A 20,990-nucleotide genomic window follows, 5' to 3' on the forward strand; every position below is an offset into this window, starting at 1 on the left:
ATCTAACAACTCGCAGAAAATTTACCTTACAGATTTATTCCCCTCTTTTTTCATAGATTGATAACTGAATGATCATGTGCAAAACAATTTATTTCGCAAGTAAAGTTTACACAGAATTATTATAGAAAAAAACTCAGAAGTCTTTATGTAAATATAAATATTTTACATCAATTTAAAACCAACATTCTTAGAAATGCATTTATTTCTTCAAGTGTATGTAAAAAATCAAATAATATTCATATTGCCGGGCATTTAAAATTCATCACGGTCGAATGAAATAGTAGTCTTTCTTTGTTATGTACTTCTTTAGGCTGCCATTAGCAAAGTGTTTCAATTACCAAGATTTTGAGCAACAGAAGAAGTGTTCAAATGTACGTAAGCTCATTTAATGAGAAAAAAGTTCTTTATTTTACAATGTTTTTGAAATTTCTTCCACTTCTACCATTGTTTTGCTGATGGTCTTTACAAATAAGCGCACCTTTTAAAAATTCATTTATTTCTGGCCGTTGTCTAACCAAAATGTATTCAATTTAATTTTATTTTATTATTTGATCGAGTACTTTTGTATGCATTCAATTCCCTCATTTTTTTTTTTTTTGATCATTCTTTCATTTTACTTTGATGTTTTTGTGAGTGAATGTGTGCCTTTCAAATGTGTCTTAGAAGTTTTTTCTTGTATTTGTATACAAAATGTTCAAAAGCTTTTTTTGTTTATTGATTTCTGGGTACTTTTTGGGGGTCTCATTGTGTACGCATGTGTATGAGGTACGACTATTTGTAGGTCTAAGATTATTGATTTTATTTGATTGCCATTTGACATCATCTTTGATTGTTTGTGATGTTTTTTAATAGAATTCTAGCTGTTCTTTTAAAAAAAGGTTGTGTTGGAGTTTTAAAAAGTACATTAAAGTTTTTGAGATTTATTGATGTTTTTTCTCTCATTTAACGGGGTTTACAAAACAAATATTTGTCCGTCAATTGTTGTGGGGTTAAACGTTTTTAACGTTATGTCAATAAATGTTAAATGAGCGTTATATTTGTTGACGTGTGAGAACATTGGTGTAAAACTGTATAACAAGCGATCTAGATTTGTTCAGTTTCTTTGGTGGATATCTAATCAAATAAAGGTAACAATGCATTAAAAGGTACTGGTTAGTATTTATTCTTTCTTTGGGGTTCCAAAGTCTTTACAGCTTTCTTGGATGAATATAGTATTTTGTAGTTTTTAGTAAAGATAAATTAAAAAAAAGTTTTCGATTATAATGAATCGATTATAATAAATACATACTAAGTGCTTATAAAAAACTGACGAAGTGAATCATTTATATGGTTAGTAGTGCTCCAAGTTAGTATATTTTTTTGAATTTATAGGGGTCAGGTTTAATTGAAAAAAAAATATGTTTTAGAGCAAGTTATTTAATCTTATAGGTAGGAAGCAAAAATGTTCGACAACGCATCGGCCCAAAGTTTGTTAAAGCAAATTATCATGCAAAATTTAAAGTTGCCCAGAATTGTTAAATTCGATTTGGTTTGTTTTTTATCGTGATTCAAAGTTCAAATTTTTAACAGCTGTATATAACTTCTTAACCGCTTATCCAATTTCTACAAAATTGCTCTCATACTACTGCTAATTTACCTTAGTTCTAATATATTTTCTTAGAAATTCTTCTATTTTGAACACTGGATATTGAACCTTTTTTGGTTTTTTAAGCAGTACGTGGTATTGAAAAAAAGAGGGAAATAAATCTGAAACTTCTAAACGGTTAGTCCGGTTTAAACTAAATTTCACACGCAAAGAGAATGTGTTGTCGAGTCGAGAATCTCATGGGTCAACCAGGGGTTCGGCCAGGGTTCCCCAAAGTAGGACACCTCGGGTATGTTACATTTTTAAAACGATCCTATTTCTTCGTTTGTGTTCCGATTTCAAAAAAAAAATACATATAAAGAATCTCCTTATCGAGCACTACAAAAACAATTATCTCTTATAGCTTAGGAGATATTCGCATTTGAAAATTAAATTTTAAAAATTTTTACCCACCCTAAAAATGTATACGTCAAATAATTGTTTAAAAATCATGACTCACGGCGATAAAAGCGATTTTTCGCTAGTGTTTATGGAAAAAGTACTTGTTTTCCTTTTAAATTATCTAAAAAACTACCAAGAAGGTGTATGAGGGATTTATACTTTTTGAAAAGCTTATTTAACATCAAATATTTTAAAGGAAAAAAAGTTATAAAATTTTTGATATCGAGGTGTCAAGGTCCATCCAAAAAACGCAAATTTTTTATGTAAAATAAAATTTTAGGGTAAAAATTTTGAAATCGCTTAGTCAATATCAAAATATAGTAACCCATTTTAGATGGCCCATTAACTCGACCCTGAACTATTCAACTGTAAAATTTCATTAAAAAATTCTCATAAATAAATATTAAATTTCAATTTGAAAAATATGTATCTTTGAAAAAACTCAATAAAAAGCATTCTTTGTCATATTTTTCAAAAAAGTATTCCATTTTTTGATTTTCAAAAGTTATATGTATATATTTTTGAAAAATAGATTAAATCCCCTATCCGTTGATATATAGTATGTCTACCTTATGATTTTTATTAAAAAATGTTTAATAAGATATAAAACAGTGTGGAAGTGTTGTAACAACTTACTGAAGTGTAAAGTTCAAAAATGGGGTACATTCAAGATCATTCATGAAAGTTTTCAAAACTGAACGCAATAGTAAGCTTTTGACAAACTGCATCTTAAAATCGCACAGCCCTTAATTTCTGATAAAACAGTTTTTAAGTTATACATTAGAATAAAAATCTTTCCAGAAACAGAAATGGATCGATGACATCGGCAAGGAAGCACAAGCGGCAGCGATAACGCATCGTAGCAGTTTCAATAGTTATATCCCTAATGTACATGTGTTTGAGGAAACTTACCAATGCACATGTGACGGTACTGCGGCCCTTACGGAACGGAGAACTTGAGCAATAGCCTTAAATGAAAGAAATCACAAAGGCAGACTCTTATACAAGCACCAAAATAATCTACCCACTTATCCGCACATTCTGGAAAATGAAAGTCTACCTGATTAATTGATAAAAGACATAGTGATAAACATCCCAAAGAAGGGAGATCCTATAAACCCAAATAACTGGCGTGGTATTACTTTGCTCTGCATTGTAAACAAGGTCATCGCTCAAATAATCACCAAAAGGATCTCCATTAGGGTGACACCAGCATTATGACAAGAACAGGCGGGATTCAGACCCCACAAATCCACCATCGACCATATAATTAGTCTCCGTGTTATCGTCGAGCAGACTGTGGAATGATGGTCACCACTCTATATGCGCTTTATAGATTTCGAGAAAGCCTTCGACAAACTAAACCACAGTGTGATTTGGAGCGCTTTAAGTTGTAAATACGTCCCGCACAAACATAACTAATTAAGTGCTTCTACCATAATTTTAGCTGCCAAATTATACACGGTAAAGTGCTAAGTAGAACCGTAAAGGTTGTGTGGTGCCTCTAAAACAAACACTTTACAAAAATATACTTGTCACACAAAAATTGTAACAAATAAAACTTTTTAAAATATTATTACCACTTCTGTTTAATATAGTCCTAGACACAATTCTACGAATTGTTCTCCAAAACGGCAAGGGAATCACATGGGGACTGCAAGGTCGTCTTAATGATCCTAACTATGCAGATAACATTTGCCTTTTGGCTCACAGCTTCTCACACCTTACATCAAATCTTCGAGACGTAACAACAAAAACAGATGCAGCTGGTCTTAAGATGAATAGTGCTAAAACCAAAACTCTCCGAGTTAATGCGACATCCCAAGATTTATTTGAAATTAGCAATACTCAAATAGAAGATGTCAGCCATTTTTTCTACCTTGGAAGCATAATCTCAAGAAACGGAGGATCAGGTGAAGACATTGACAACCGTGTACAAAAAAGTGTGTTAAGATCTATTTGGAATTCGTCTACCATTTCCCAGTTTACAAAGATAACCATTTTTAACACGACTGTAAATTCCACTCTTTATTACGGTTGTGAGACGTGGAACGCTGTCCCTCGAGACATGCAAAAGATCCAGGTGTTTGTAAACCAGAGTCTTCGGAGGAACTTGCGAATATTCTGGCTGATAGTACCGATGTAAACAATACAATCAGCAGCCCATAGCCTCAGAAATAAAAAGACGTAAATGGCGATGGATTGGCCATACATTGTGAAGACTATGGAATGCAATTGAATGGAATCCACAAGTCAGCAGTAGAAGCAGACGCCCAGCTCGTACCTGGAGAAGGCAAATCGACGCAGAAATATCCGGAATGCATAAGGGTTGAAGCAAAGTGAGAGCATTAGCACAAGATAGGAATTTATTAAGGCCCTATGTTCCATATATGGAAAACCTTTCTAAACTACAAAGTGCTATGTTTATATTGTCAGTACAAAACAATATAATTTCCAAATCAACTTAAATATGTCATGATTTCGTGTAATTTAGTACTCTCAGTTGTTTTAATTTCAACTAGGTCATCATATTAATTTCTCTCCGAACATTTTGTATTAAAATGAGAAGATAAGAAGTATTAAATTTAAACAGTTTTGACAATTTTTATTTCATTACAAGCTACTACATCACATTAATATTTATTTAATCACCAATTTCTTTAGCCAACTACAAGAAATAAGACACTTACCAAATATTAACAAAACAAACTTAGCGCCCAAGCATACCAAAAACAAAAAAAAAACCTAAAAAAAGATCTGAATTGTCCAACTTAAATTTTACCCACCACCTGGCGCCTCGTTCAGATACACTCCCATTCGTTTAACGTTAATTAAAGAAATTATATGTAAAAACAAATTAGTTGTATGCGCCAACTTAAACCAGCATTTAAGATGTTAAAAATGCCATAAACTACTGTTGAGTGCAACCGTTTTCCCAATGTGGTGCCAGTGTTACATGAACAAGTTTTTCTCTCAAGTCTTTTGTTTTAAGTTACAAAAATCTCGGTTATTTAACCGCTTGAAAATGTCGCATACTCGTATTTTGTGTTATCTTACAAAATTTATATATTTATTTATGTTTTACTTATTCAATACCAACAACAGAAAAGAAAGAAGTCACTAGCTAACAAATATTTATTTCAACTTTAAGAACAAACCGAAAAAAATGAACATAAATACCAATTATTTGCTGTTCTTTATCTTGGCAAGAAATCTTAAAATATTCTATTGTTTCTAATTTTTTTGGTTTTTTCTGCAACATTTATTACATGAACATTAGAGCTGAATGCCAGATAATTCTTATTCAATTTTCCCACTCATTATTCTTCAACTTGTAAAAATTATTTCAGTTATTGTCAATGAACTTGTCACCCATGTAGATATACAATCTTATATATTTATACAAACAATCCTACTTCTTGTTGGTATATAAATATGTAAAATTATACACAAGCTACATACATGCAATCTAGTAATTTGGAATGTATTCAGACTTCATCACAAATCCATTTCCATAATGATTTTTTATTCTTCATAGCAATACTCGTAATCCAAAATAAAACCGCAAAAACCAGGCACAGAAAATCCAACTGTAATTTTGACAGTGTTATAATAAAGTGGCAGGTAAGTGGGACGTTTAATAAATATTGGGCTACTATTGCTATTACACTCTCCAATAGTTGCTATTATCTCATCAGTTCGATACCTTACTTTTTTAAACGGGAATTTAGTATTTCAAAATTGTAAATATAGTAAAATTGTTTTGAGTTGGATGTTGTTGAAGTTGCTTCCAATAGATTGCTTATCTAAAATAAGATTTTATGATTTGAAAGCAGTGTGTCCAAATGATAAAAATCTTTTGCTACAAGACTAAAGAATGTTAGGTCCAAAAATTAACCCCCTTAGATATAACTAACGATTGTAATATCAGTCTAATGTTGAGTTCTACCATAAAGATTCATTAGAGAGCTCATAATATGCTTCAATTCAATATCTGATTGGTTGACAGTTCATTTAATACATCCGATTCCATGAGGATCATCATTTAAAACAATGCTTTAGACCCCTAAACTTAGAGCGTAAAGCACTAATCTGATTAAAGGAAGTCAAATTTCCAGCTGCGAATATAGATACAACGAGAAGACTTAAACACCGAAAAATACCTATATAAGACTAACTGAACTCGGTCCGCGTTGCTGGTGAAGGAAAACGCTGAAATGTAAGCAATGTTTGTTCACTACGCCAATCAGTAGGTCATTAAGTTTCCTGTAGTCATCATACTTATTGTAATAAAATGCCGGCAACTTTAAATCGATTCTGGTTGGTTTAGCCTGGAAACAACGGACGTATAATTAATACCAAGATGTTTACCCCCTGGGTATCACAACGGGATCAGTTTTGAATGGACCCAAGTGAGCTGCTTGAAGAGTGGCTACCCATAGAACCTAACCTAACCTAAATCGATTCATTCACTTGATCGAGCCATTCGGGACCGATTGGCTTCTATTCTTTCGATATGCTGTTGGGGTGTCTCTCCAGCTCTCGATGAAGATGCACTGCTATGCATTTTCTGAAGCCGTGATTCTCGTTCTCTTTCCGTTTCTGTGGCTTTAGGCGTATATGTCCTTTCGAAAACAAATTTTATTTGATTAAAATCGTTATTTGTTTTAAATGTGGAATGCGGATATTTATTCAAAATATTATTATACCCTTCACCTTCTTGAGATGGGTATATATAAGTTTGTCATTCCGTTTGTAATTTCCACAATATAATTTTCCGACCCTATAAAGTACATATATATATTCTGGATCCTTATAGATAGCGGAGTCGATTAAGTCATGTCCGTCTGTCCGTCTGTCTGTCTGTTGAAATCAATTTTCTGAAGACCCCAGATATCTCCGGGATCCAAATCTTCAACAATTCTGTCAGACATACTTTCGAGAATTTTGCTATTTAAAATCAGCAAAATCCGTCCATAAATAACGGAGATATGAGCAAAAATCCGGGACAACCTCTGAAAATTTCATCAAAAAACACATGCATTAAACACATTCAAGACAACAGGCTACACGACTACACGAACACAAATTCTGCTGGTTACAGTTGTAGCAACTACTGAATTATTTTAAAGACGACAGCTACAAAGTAAACAGCTGATTTATAATTCAGTGGTACCACTTTAATAAAACATAACCGTACAAAATTCCAAAGTAATTAAGACTAAAACAATTATTTTGAGTAAAAATATATATATGGTTATAATTAATTATGTACCTTTTATTAATTTATTTCAATATGGTTATCAGAAACTTCTCTTAATTAAGTAAAAAAATATATTTTTTTAAGCACTAATTTGATTTTCATTTTTTTATTATATTAGCAACACTATATCTGTTTTGTAGTTGACAAAAATAGAAATTAGCCTAATTCGGCTACATCGGCATGAGTAGTCATGTGGCCGTGTAGCTGTGCTGTCGTTAAAATAATCGTCTCCATATAAACGTGTGCATTTTATTTTTGACAGATTGAAGTTGGTAGCCTGCTGTCTTGAATGTGTTTAATGCAACAATGTATTGCATGCTTTGACAAAAAAACAACAAAACGTATGTTTGGATGTGCATGCTTTGCGTATTTTGTTTTTTTTTTGTGTTTTGTTTCTTTTGACGTTGTTGTTGTTTTTTATACAACTAAACGTATGTTTGGTTGTGTGTTGGTTTTTTTGATGTGCATGCTTTGCGTGTTTTGTTTTTTTTTCTGTTTTGTTGCTTTTGGCGTTGTTGTTGATTTTTATACAATTAAACGTATGTTTGGATGTGTGTTGGTTTCATTGCCTTGCGTATTTTGTTTTTTCTTTTGGTGTTTTGTTTCGTTTGGCGTTGTTGTTGTTTTTTGTGATCATGATAAATTTAGGATGCTGTACGCTGATAGTGGGAAATGTACATACATACATACATATATACTAATTATAAAAAATAATAATGCATCCACAACAAAGGTGAAGGGTATATAAGATTCGGCATAGCCGAATATAGCACTCTTACTTGTTTTTTTTTATAGATTTCATAGAGTAAACAAAATTGTTTATCATCGCTTGATAATATAAAAGAATTTTTATAGTATAATGTTGCTCCTTGTTAACCGCGGCCTACTTGTTTTTCAGACGATATGAAAATTGTTATGTACCGGACATGTGTTGAAATTAGCGTTTTTCTTTTCCCGCACTTTTTCATTTCCCGGGAAATATGGATTCATTTTGAAATTTCACGGGCTCTCGGGAATTCCCGCCTAGAACAAATTATTCAATTTTAATAGACTATAGACTCGTTAAAAATCCAAAAAATGTGTTTGGTTTAAAATGTAAGTAATTAAATACAAATAAAAAAATCCAATCAAAACTTAATATAAAGAGATAAACTGACTCGATTTATAATTTTGGTTATATATAAACCTGTCACCATATGTTACCTGTACCGGAATGGGTTCAATTTGCATTAGATTTCGTTAGATTCTAATCAATTCTGTTAATTCGCAAAAAATAAATATTTTATTTTTTTCATTTTGAATTGGCAATGTTTTGTTTGTTCCCAATAAGCACCAAAGCCCCAAAAATTCAATCACTTGAACATTTTGTTGGAATTTGACTTGAATGCAAATGTAAATTACGTTTTATACTTTAAAAATATTTGAAAAAATTAAATATTTTTCAAACAAAATACATGTGCCCTGAATTTATGTTTCCTTTTTACTGGAGAATGCTATTTAAATAATGTAAAACAACTGTAATTCAATTGCTTGACTATAATACAAGGCTTTAACTACAATTTCTTTCAACCTGAATTCCAGCAAAAATGCTTAATGGGTTAAATTAAAAATTAAGTAAATATGTTAATTGAAATTCGAAGAGACCCCAATAATATTATGGTTTTATTCCAAAAATTTTCGTTTTACTCTTTGTGAAAAAGCTAAATAATCAAATAATTCCACTTTCGATCGGAATAGAATTCTAGTTGGAATGTATTCCTTTCACCCACTGTGAATTAACATTTTTAGAATGACGTTGAGCAACGAAATGAAAATTGTCATGTTTGAACGTTGGGAATGAAAAAAAGATTTATTTCTCGAATGGAAAAAAAAATTGGCTCTCTTACTTGCTATATTTAAATATAAATGAAGAGTTAATTTATTTTATCCCTTATAATTCATATACAAGACCAAAATTAAAATATCATTAACTTTTAATATTTAATCGAACATTAAAGGTTGCCCTTAAATTATCCATCCATCCACGCTTAAAGGTGCTGAAATTTTGAAGTGTACTCTCGTATACACTCGTAGTTCATAGTATTATTTACAAGAAGTACCTTGGCATAAACTTAAACTTGTCATAGATTGTAACGCGGTAAATTGTAGGGATGTAGTATATATTTACAACTGCATAAATATGTTTTATTTATGATTTATTCTACTATCATCATCATAATTATTATTGCTGTTACTCTGCTGTGGTTGTACGTATTATTATAATTTTGTGAATTGTACAGAAAATACACATATGAACATGTATAAATAACCATGTGTTGTATTAATTGTATTCTGTACTAAAACAGCATTTAAATTGCACGAATCAATGCAAAAAAGGTAAACAAAACTAAAACTGCACAATAACTGAAAGTAATTGCAGTTGCTGTCATACTTATTCAAACTCAAACGCTCGTATTTTATTTCGTTCGTATTGTGTCACTGCAATTTCAAAAAATTATTTTCCGTTGTGGTTTTATTATGTAGGAGTTCTGTTTGTTGTATGAAAATAGTTTGCGGCAATAAGAAATACTCATTTACTATTTCGAGATATGTGTGCTAAATTCCTAATGCTCAGGAAAAAAATTAAAATATTGGTTGCAATAAAAAAAGGTTTGGATGTAAGGAAATGACAATTCTCGTACCTTGTGCGAGTCAAAATAATACTATTTTTTAATACAAACATTGATAAATACACATAAATCGGAAACGCTTCTGTTAAAGACCTAACTCAGTTGTCAAAAACTATGTGAAAACTAAAACAATAGTTGTATGTGTGATAATTTTGAGTATTTTATTTTTGACATATGACCTAATAGCAGACCGCTTGAATCCCCCATATGATTTATGTTTAAGAAACAATTATTTCTAATTCCCAACAAAAGCTTTGTCAAACATCATAACAACTTGTACAAGTCACATATATAAACTGTTAATCGAACAATAAATATAAAGGGTACTCATTTAAACGCTTAAGTTTCCCATTTGTGCAAATGGGCAAATTTGCGCGACATGTTTCATGAACCCACCTTTTCAATTTTGTGCAAGTTTATACAGAAAATTTATATTTGTCAAATAAAAATACATAAATTCAACAAAAGCTTTAATAATTTTTTTTTCAAATTGTATAAATTTTAATTTTAAAATGTTGAATGAAAGTTAAATCTTTGGAACAAAAAATCCTCCAAACATAGTTTGGAGGATTTTGTTTATGTTCTAGCTGTTGGTTAATGTTTTCATACACGATGTCATTTAATACAATCATTCTGTTCCAAAGTTACACAATTTTAACATGCACAAAATTTTTATATTTTATTTGATTTTTATTTCTTATAAATAAAAGTAAACAAAAGCAGCTGATTCATCAAATGCACAATAAATTCAAGTTTGCGAGTCTAAATTGTCGCGCAAACTTATCGGAGTTGTGCAAACGAATTTCCATACATTTTTTGACATTTCATTTGCGAGAGTGTAAAAATGCACAGATTGCACAGTTTGCGAGGCTTTTAAGCGTTTACATGAGGACCCTTATAATTTCCGCAATAAAATATTGTATATTTTGTTTTTTACAATGAATTAATAGCTCCAATATTATTTTAACTGTTGATAAAATACCACTAAAAATAATTCTACTATCCACAGGATGCATAAATCATTTTTAAAGAATAAGAACAACAAAAACTGCAAATGTAAAAAAAAACAAATAAAGTAAAAAGAAAAGCTGAGAAAATAAAAACAAATAAATATTAATTATCCACGTACTCATAAATACAAATGAAAATACTCTAATACAAATTAAACTACAACGACGTTTTAAACCTGAAATTTGAACTACAAATCGTAAACAAAAAATAATCAATTGAGTAATGAAAACAAATGACTTCTGTGAAATACAAGTTCGAGTATTTAATAAATGAACCAAATAAAAATTAAATCATAAAGAATATACGCTTATACGATTATAAGGAGTTATATGCGAGAGTTGTATGTTAAGTTGCAAACATTTAAAATATAAATCGTATGAAAATCAAGGTCATTTAGGTATTTAAATATTTCCTGTATTCTTCACGTAGCATTTCGCTACATTAATATTGAAACATAATTATCACCATTCACATTGACTGTATTTTTCGTGATTTTAAAAGTTGATTGTTATTTTAATTTAAGGCTTAATTTCCATTTTTGTGCTGTTATTATAAATACTAGACTTCATGTTATATTTGGCCCAAAAATATATTACATTTCGCTATCATTCCATTAGAAATCCAAAATATTGAAAAATTTTGACCTTTGGCCATCACGATTTATGTTTTAACGTTTTCCAATTTTAGTACAACTTTCAGAGTATATTTAGAATTATCTGGTCTATAAAATTCATAACAGTAAGAAAATTGAGCTCATTCGCCAAAATATTGCCAAATAATTTGTTTTTCCCGAAATTACCAAATTTAAATCGCAGGTACGGAAAAACTATGGGAGATATTTTCATATTTTTATTCCCTATTATATTCTCAATAAATACCAAATGAGATTATCAAAAAATTCAGAAATTTGTTTAAAAAATTTTTAAAAATGGAGTTTTGAAACTGAAAAAAATGCATTTTTTCCCCTTGTAAATGCACCTCAAAAGTAAATCGTAAGTCGGCACGGGCTGCCCTTATTTTAGGACAACACGAAAGTTTTCAGCGGGTATGCGTCAAAAAAATAACGATATCGAAAAATAATCATTTTGTTCCTATTACATGTGGCTTTGCGATAAAGTAATAAATCCCAACAATTTTTGCCGATTTCGATTTTTCGTGATTTTTTTAAAACAAAAAAAAAAGCTATTTCCGATTGAAACGCAATATACACTGGTGCATATTCTTATAAACGCACACTACTTTTTTTTTAAAAAGATTGTAAAAATTAAACATGAACATATTTAGGGGGCTACAAATTTGTTTATTAAATTAGTTAAGACTTCACTTAAAATATTTGGTAAATTCACAAGGTCTCTTATCAGTCATATTGTCATAATGTCCAAATATATCGGCTTAACGAACTCTTAGGCATTCGGCGCAGGTCTCTGCTGGTTGGTTACGATAACATAATAAACATAGCATAAAAAGTAGTATTATTTTAGGACATTTTTTAGCTTGAAAGGCAATAAAACCATTGTGAAATATTAGGAAATTTTGACAATATGACATAACAAGAGACCTTGTGAAATGACCAATTATTTACAAAAAAATTCATTTGTACTTTATTTATTTTTTTATACCCTTCACCTTCGTGAGAATAATATATATAAGTTTGTCATTCCGTTTGTAATTTCTACATTTTTCATTTCCGACCCTATAAAGTATATATGTATATTCTGGATCCTTATAGATAGCGGAGTCGATTAAGCCATGTCCATCTGTCTGTCTGACCGTCTGTCTGTCTGACCGTCTGTCTGTCTGTTGAAATCAATTTCCAGATATCTTCGGGATCCAAATCTTCAATAATTCTGTCAGACATGCTTTCGAGAAGTTTGCTATTTAAAATCAGCAAAATCGGTCCATAAATAACGAGATATGAGCAAAAAACCGGGACAACCTCGATTTTTTACCTATTTTTGATCTATATCTGGATTACTAAGTCATTAATATAGACAATATGGATATCTAATGATAGATATTTCAAAGTCCATTGCAACGATGTAGATAAGGCTATAGTAAGTTGAACCTACAATGGGTCAAAATCGGGAAAAATATTTTTTAACCCGAATTTTTTTTTCATAAAAAAATTTTTTTTGTCATACATTTTTTTCCCAAAAAAAAAAATTTAAAAACTAAAAAAAAAAATTTGGAAAAAACTTTTTTTAAAAAAAATTAAAAAACAATTTTGAAAAACAATTAAAAAAAAAATTAAATTTTGTTTACCTAAAAATATTTAAAAAAATGTATTTTAAAGTATATTCGGCACAGCCGAATATAGCTCTCTTACTTGTTTTACTTAAATTTCGAGATTAACAGCCATTTTTAAGGGTATTTTCCTATAAACGCACTTTAATTTTTGGGCCACTATAGCATTATTAATAATGTGTGGATGATCCTTTGTTATGGATTGTTTCAAAAATACGGCCTGGCATTGATTCCACTAATTTTTTAAGCAGATTGGAATCAATTTCCTCACAGACTTGTTTAATTCTTAGTTTCAGCTCTGTCACAGTCATTATGCTTTCATTCTGGGCATTATTTGCATAAACTTTACGGGCAAAGTAACCCCACAAGTTCTCCATTGGGTTTAAGTCCGGACTACAAGCATCTTCCAACAGTTCGTTATAAATCGCACTATTCATTTTTATCGGAACAAAACATATTTTCGACTTGCCAACTGCAGAAAACGCTGCCCAAACCATAACACTACCACCACCGAAATTACGTTTTGACATCCGAACATAGTTTTATCTCAAATCGTGCCAATAGCATGAGTATGAGTCAGGACCGTCTAAATTAAATTTTTTTTCGTCAGAGAAAATTACTTTTTTCCACTCATCTGTCCATTTCATATATTTTCTTGCGAATTTTAGACGATTTTCTTTAAGGTGCTTTTTTAGCATTGGTTTACATTTCGGCTTTTTCCATTTTATGTTTTCATTGTTATGTAAAATGTGTGCAACGTGTTTGGAAGTAACTGGAAGATTCAATTTATTCTTTATTTGTGTGGAATTCAATTTGTTGTGGGTTGCTTCTTGTTTTATTAGATTAAGTTGTCTTCTTGTTAGTTTTATATTTCCCTTTGTAGGTTTGCGAACTCCATAACTTTGAACTTTCTTCAAGAAATTTCGCTCCACACTTTCCGAACGATCGATTTTACATTCAATTTCTCTATTGGAACACCTTGGTCGTGAAAAAATTTAATTTGAATCATTTCTTGATCGGACAAAAAAGTTCCCTTGGTCATCTTTAAAAGTTATGAAATTTATTGATTCAAATAGAAAAAGTTGAAGTAAATTGACATGTTATTATTAGAAGCGTACCTTTGGTTGAAAAAAATTAAAATTGATAATATTTTATTTTTGGTAACTTTTTTAAAAACAAATTTCACGTCTGCGTTTATACTTAAAATAGCACCAAGAACATTTGATCGCATAATTAAGGCAAACAACGAGAATAAGAAAAAAAACTTAATTACTTTCAAAAAGTACCGTTAAGTTGTCTCTCATTAAAAAATTTAAATTTTGCATTTGGATGAGAACAACAAAGATATAACAAAAATACAGAAACAAATTAAGTGCGTTTATAAGAATATGCACCAGTGTATATGTAAAAATTTATACATAGCATGGGGAAAATGTTTTAAAAATTCAATCAATCGAAAGAAGAACATTAACTACTCAGTTTTATGTATATCAAACAAAAAACTAAAATTTTGTGAAAATGAGCGAATTCACTTAATTGTGAATAAATTCGAAAAGAATCAACCGATTTTTCAGCAGTAAAAAGTTTTACCACTTTAGTACTTCTGTAACCATGATGCATCAAATCTATATAGTGGTTAGTAAAGCCTTTTTTTGCTGTTGACCTGTGTTATTAAAGATTTTATTATTCCCTCAAATTCAATTAAAGTAGCAGAATGCTTACTAAGCTTGTTTAAAGCCTCGTCCAACGACTTTAAGGTTTAGGTAAGTTTTCCCAAACTTGTATTTCCGAATTTGTAAAAGGATTCTAACCAAAATCAGTTAGAGCAAGGATAATGCATTTGTATATGCGAAGGAAATTGCCTATCATATTGGACAAGGACGACCATCGATGTTTTACATTATGTATAAGGCGTATCCTTTATTTTCTTGAGCCTGTACTTGTTTATGTTTTTCATTTGATTTATTTATATAAATGTTTACAGCACTTACGTACATGATTAATGGCATGGTATATTTCAACTTTAAGTTCATACTCAGAAATTTGGTTAATCGGTTAATCAACACGAATTATTCGGTTTATTTATTATTTGAAGATTTTTAATTATTCGAACAGTTAACCGACCAAAATTTATCGGTTAACCGATTAACAGTTTTTAGAATTTGTTTAGACAAATCTTAAATTTGGCTTAAAATTGGCCATATACAGGGTACTATCTGAAATATGAGCACTAAGGTATAGACGGTTATTATAATTCTGTTTTTCACTAATAGAGGTATTTGAAAACTGTTGGTAACATTTTGAAAAACTACACAAAACTCTTTTAATTGGCGCTTAATATTACGACCCTCGTAGCTATGGGTAAAATTTTATGGTGGATATTTAAATAAACAAATAAATGAGTTAGTGTATGTGTAATTAACAACATAATCTTCATTTATATGAACGAATATGAGTAGTAAATGAGATTATAAAATTAAAAAAAAAATAAATAAAAAAAAGACTTAAAAGAAGAGGGATGCCCCAAATTGGTTGGTAGAATGAATGGATGACTTTGCACAGAGTGTGTGCTGTTCTGTGGTGTGCTGTGCTGGGTTCCTCTGCGGTGTTGGTTAAGAAAATGACCTAAATTTATTGGCAAGAAAGATGATAGGAAAACACTCACTTATATACATAAATACAACATGCTTCATAAATACGAGTACAAAACGTAAATTTAAAAAAAAAAAATACTGCGGGTAAATTTATATTTAAGAACATAAAGAATATATTGCCATTGATCTATACAAGTACTCTTTGGATACGTACAAATAAAATACATACATACTCGTACTTACATACAATACGTAGTTTGTTGCAAATATTAACATGACAGATATGGGGCACACACATTTTATGATAAGTGTAAAGAGTGTTTGGATGACTTTTTTAAACTGACATTACAACAAATAAAACGAACAAACGTACAAATACATAAATAAATAAATATGTATTAATAATAAACTATTAAATGAGAAAATAATGTTGAAACTGGTAAGACAAATTAAGCTGCCATAAGATACACCAAATTAATTTGTTATAGTTGCGATATGGGTCGAGGTCTACATTAATCCTGGCTAAAGAAAGACAAGACAGAATGATGTTAAGTTCATCATAATTTATTTTTTTTTTCTTCTTTAAATGCGTTTTTAATCTTTATTTAAAGAGTTATACCGCTTATTATACGGCTATTTTGAAATTTGTAAATTAAGAATATTACAGCTTTCTGTATTTTTGAGAGGAATCTGTTATTTGCTGTCTGTTTATCTGTGACTTATAGGATCCTAAATCACTGGACCGATTTAATGTATGGAAGGAACAATAGGATAGGTTTTATTTTGAAATTTCAAGTGGGCATGGTAAAATTTCGCCCGAATATCTCCCTTATTATTGTACATAGTTTTGTTGGAAACGGGAGTGGGCGTGGCACCTCCCATACAATGTAAATCCTTAATTTCGAATATCTGAATCGTAAAAGAATTTAATCTTTGTACAAATTATTTTCTTATCATGAAAATGGGCGTGATTGTATTACTGGGCGTGCAGCTATTATACAAAGTTAGTTATTTTCCAATATCTCTGGAACTATAATTGTGTTAGTCTTCAAACTTTATATGAATCACTATCGTATCACTGCATGAAGTTTAACAAAAAATGAGAGCGATTGGTACAGGGGATGAGTCACCTCCCATACAAAGTAAACAGTTATTATTAAATATCTTGAGAACAATAATTACGATGTACAGTGGTGGCCAGCTATTTAAGACAAATACTTGAATTTTTTGCGATAGAGCCAAAACAAAAGGACCTCTAAGGGTATGAAATTTATTATTAATATTTCTAGTTTGTTAAAAATGTTTGGAAAAATCGGTACAACATATTTGGACAAAGATTCACAGCGAACATCCGCTGTTAATAACATGATATGACCGAAACTAATGGAACTAAAAATAAGAAATTTGGTCCGAATATTTTATAATAATAAAAATATAATGATATAAATGTTAGAAAATATGTTTATTTAAAAAAAAACATATAATACCCTACACTAAGTAAAAGAGCAAAAAAAAATTTTCTTTTAAAATTTCAATAATTTATATTTTTGAGTGATTTTCGGAAGTGGGGTTATATGGGGGCTATGACCAATTATGGACCGATCACCATGAAATTAGGTCGTGTGATTTATGTCTATATTAAAGTTAACTATGTTGAATTTTGTGTGTTTACCAAAATTTTTAAGCGATTTATGCACGTTAAAGTGATTATCGGAAGCGGGTCTATATGGGAGCTATGACTAATTATGGACCGATCGTAACAAAATTTGGTGACATGAATTCTGTGTATATAAAACTTATTTGGAGCTTAATTTGTGGAGATACATTTATAAATTAAACATTTATGACCGATAAAGTCCAATTTCGGGAGGACATTTGTATGGGGGCTAGGTGAAATAGTGGACCGATTTCAGCCAGTTTCAATAGGCTTGGTTCTTGGGCCGAAAAAATAATATGTACCAAATTTGATCGAAATATCTTCAAAATTGCGACCTGTACTCTGCGCACAAGGTTTACATGGACAGCCAGCCAGCCAGCCAGCCGACCAGACGGACGGACGGACATCGCTTAATCGACTCAGAAAGTGATTCTAAGTTTTTTCTTAAGTCGGTGTTTTCTTAAGTCGCAGTTCTATGTGAATAAGCTTCAAAAAGTACTTTCAAATATCACTTTGACAGATAAGTTTTATGTTTATCAATTAATGAGAAGAAAAAAGTGTCAAAATTTATTTTAAAAAAATTTTAAAACCAATTAATTCACACAAAATTTAACAAAGAACATGTTATTTGTTAATAAACAGATTTGGAATTTCCGAGTTTAAATGTAATTTCCGAGATATGTTAGTATCAAGGGATAAGGTCCATAATGGTACTTTTTTATACAAGTTCGACTTCTTGAAAACCTTTGATTTTTCAGGGGAGGGCATTATGCGTTGGTGCTGATGTTTGTAACGCCCAAAAATATTGGTCTATCACCCAGAAGCGCTAATTTAACTATATCCGTCCGTCCGACTGGCTGTCCATGTAAACTTGTGCGCAAAGTACAAGTGGCAATTCTGAAGAAATTTCGATAAGATTTGGCAAAATTTTATTTGGATACCAACATTTTATTTTCGGGAGTTGGCCCTATATGAGAGCTATGTTCAATTTATTTCTATATGAAACTCCTTTCTGTTAAATTTTAGTTGGATACAAACATTTTTATGAGATTTGTTCACGTTAAAGTGATTGTTGGAAGTATTGGAGCTACAACCAATTGCACAGGTCAACAGCAAAAAAAGGCCACTATATAGATTTGATGCATCATGGCTACCTAAGTACTAACATGGCAAACACTTTTAATTCTAAAATTTAAAAAAAAAATCATGAAAAATTTTAAACGGCAGAAATTGTTCAGATTTATTTCTTTATTACAAATCCACATGTAATAGGAACAAAATGAGATATCAATCATAAAAATCGATGAATTTATTTGGAATTTATTCAGAATTAAGTGAATGCGCTCATTTTCACATAAATGTATGTGCGATCGGTCTCGCCATGAAACTTGGTTGCGTGAAATTTACATGAAAAAGCAGCCAGACGGTCAAATGGAAGTACATCGTTAAATCGACTCAGAAGTTGATCGGAAAAAATTTTTTTATTTTTTTTTTTAGTACATTTTATATCCTTTGTTCTAGCTATAGAATATGTATTGCAGCTACCTACAATCACAAAAATATGTATTAGAAAATTGCGAGAAAAAACAGGAAGAAATGATGATTTTAATAACGTTTTGATATGTTTTGTGACATATGTATATTCGAAGCACATAAAACTCTATGTGTATGTCAAATAAAAATAGAACATGCTCTAATTGCTAATAAGACTTAAATGTATGTATGTATTTATTTTAGACAACAAGTTTTTATTTTGAATATGTAAGAAAACCTACAAAACAAAAGACTTACGAAACAAAACTAAATTTCCCTAATCATCGATTTGTAAACAAATCTGATGTTCTATATACTCGTATTTAAAAAATCATAAAGTAGAAAGAAAAATGAAAGTTTTTTGGGTCTTAAAAAACCGAAAAGCAACTCATAAAGTTTAAATTCTAACTGTAATTATAATAAATAAAACTTCAAGTACTTGATATTAAAACATTAACGTATATATCTCTATAATTATAACAGCTAAAGCATGACAAACTACCTAATATATGAATGAACATATGTATGAATGTTTGAAGATATTTATTTCTATAAGTATGAATATAATACGTGAGTATGTCTACCAAACAAAATCTTAAATACAATTTTTAGATCTGTTTCTTTTTTTTGGCAGGGGGTAAGTACTCGTAATAGAGAGAAAAAAATGGTAGAAATGGTAATAATAATAATGATAACTGCTTCTTGTTTTAGGCCAACAACAAAATGTATTTAAAACAAGAAAATTTACTACAACTATGTACAATGTACATACTTGCGACGACTACAACAAAATAAAAGTAGAACAATTTTTAACGTCATAAAAAAGTGTATTAACCATAAAGCCAAACAACGACATCTGCATACTAGAATAAATTAATATGCCAAAAACAAAAACACAAAAAATGTACTAAAAATAAAACTTCAAATGTATGTATAAGTAAAACAAAATCAACAAAAGTATTACAACCGAAAAAAAAGTAGGTGGAAGCCACAAACTACTTGCTTACTTACTGGCTTCAACACAAATACCAAAAGTACTTACCGGGCTGGGCTGCCTGCTACTTGCTACTGGAAGAACACGCACTATAGTTTTATGATGTTCACTTACCACCACCAAACAAAAATACAGGCATTTTCAAAGCCCGAAAATATCTACATATTTTTATATGTTTGTAATTGAGTTTGAGTTTGTGATGAAGACTGGTTTCATTGGAATCACCCAAAATGTAAGAATGAGAACTCACTACTCGTACAGATACACAAAGTAGTTAGTAGCTGTTAAAAGTAAAGGAGGTCTTAGTTGAAAAATCATTTCTAGTGGAAACTCATTATTATTAATAATAATAATATTGTAAATGAACATTAAAAATAAAATGTAAAGTTTGAGGGCAAGTACTGGTTATTAAATGAGCGGATAGTTAAGACAATTGTCATTATTGTTGTAGTTGTGCCAGTTATTTATTTTAGTTAATATCATTTCCAACTATCTTGAATACTTACTACTTATAAGACTGGTATTTAAAATATTTGGTTTAGTATGTAACCAAGAATAATAATTTGAATTTTCAAATGACTTAGTTAGGAAAAATTCTATTACATTGCTAACCAGAAAAATAGTTCATTTAATAACTTTAATAACTCATTGATAGTTAGGTCTCACAGAACCCGAAAATAATAGATATATACTGTATATGGCTGTGCCGAATCTTAAATACCCTCCACCTAAAAAAAGTTACGACCAATCAATTGTCATATTAAATACCGATTTTGTAAATATAAAAATGTTTTTGTTACTCAACTTTTCTGTAAATAATTTGGTATCTCGGGAACTATGTGAGAAATTGTTATGAAATTTCACATGGTTCGAGCTGAGGTGTTTTTGAGTTAATGGTTACCTCGGATCTTAATTTTTAAAAAAAAAACGTCAAAAATCCATTTATAATCCTAATGAGCTGAAGTTTTAAATATAAATAGTCCTTGAGAAGATTAACAA

This window comes from Calliphora vicina, chromosome 1, assembly GCF_958450345.1.
Source record: "Calliphora vicina chromosome 1, idCalVici1.1, whole genome shotgun sequence".
Lineage (NCBI taxonomy): Eukaryota > Metazoa > Arthropoda > Insecta > Diptera > Calliphoridae > Calliphora > Calliphora vicina.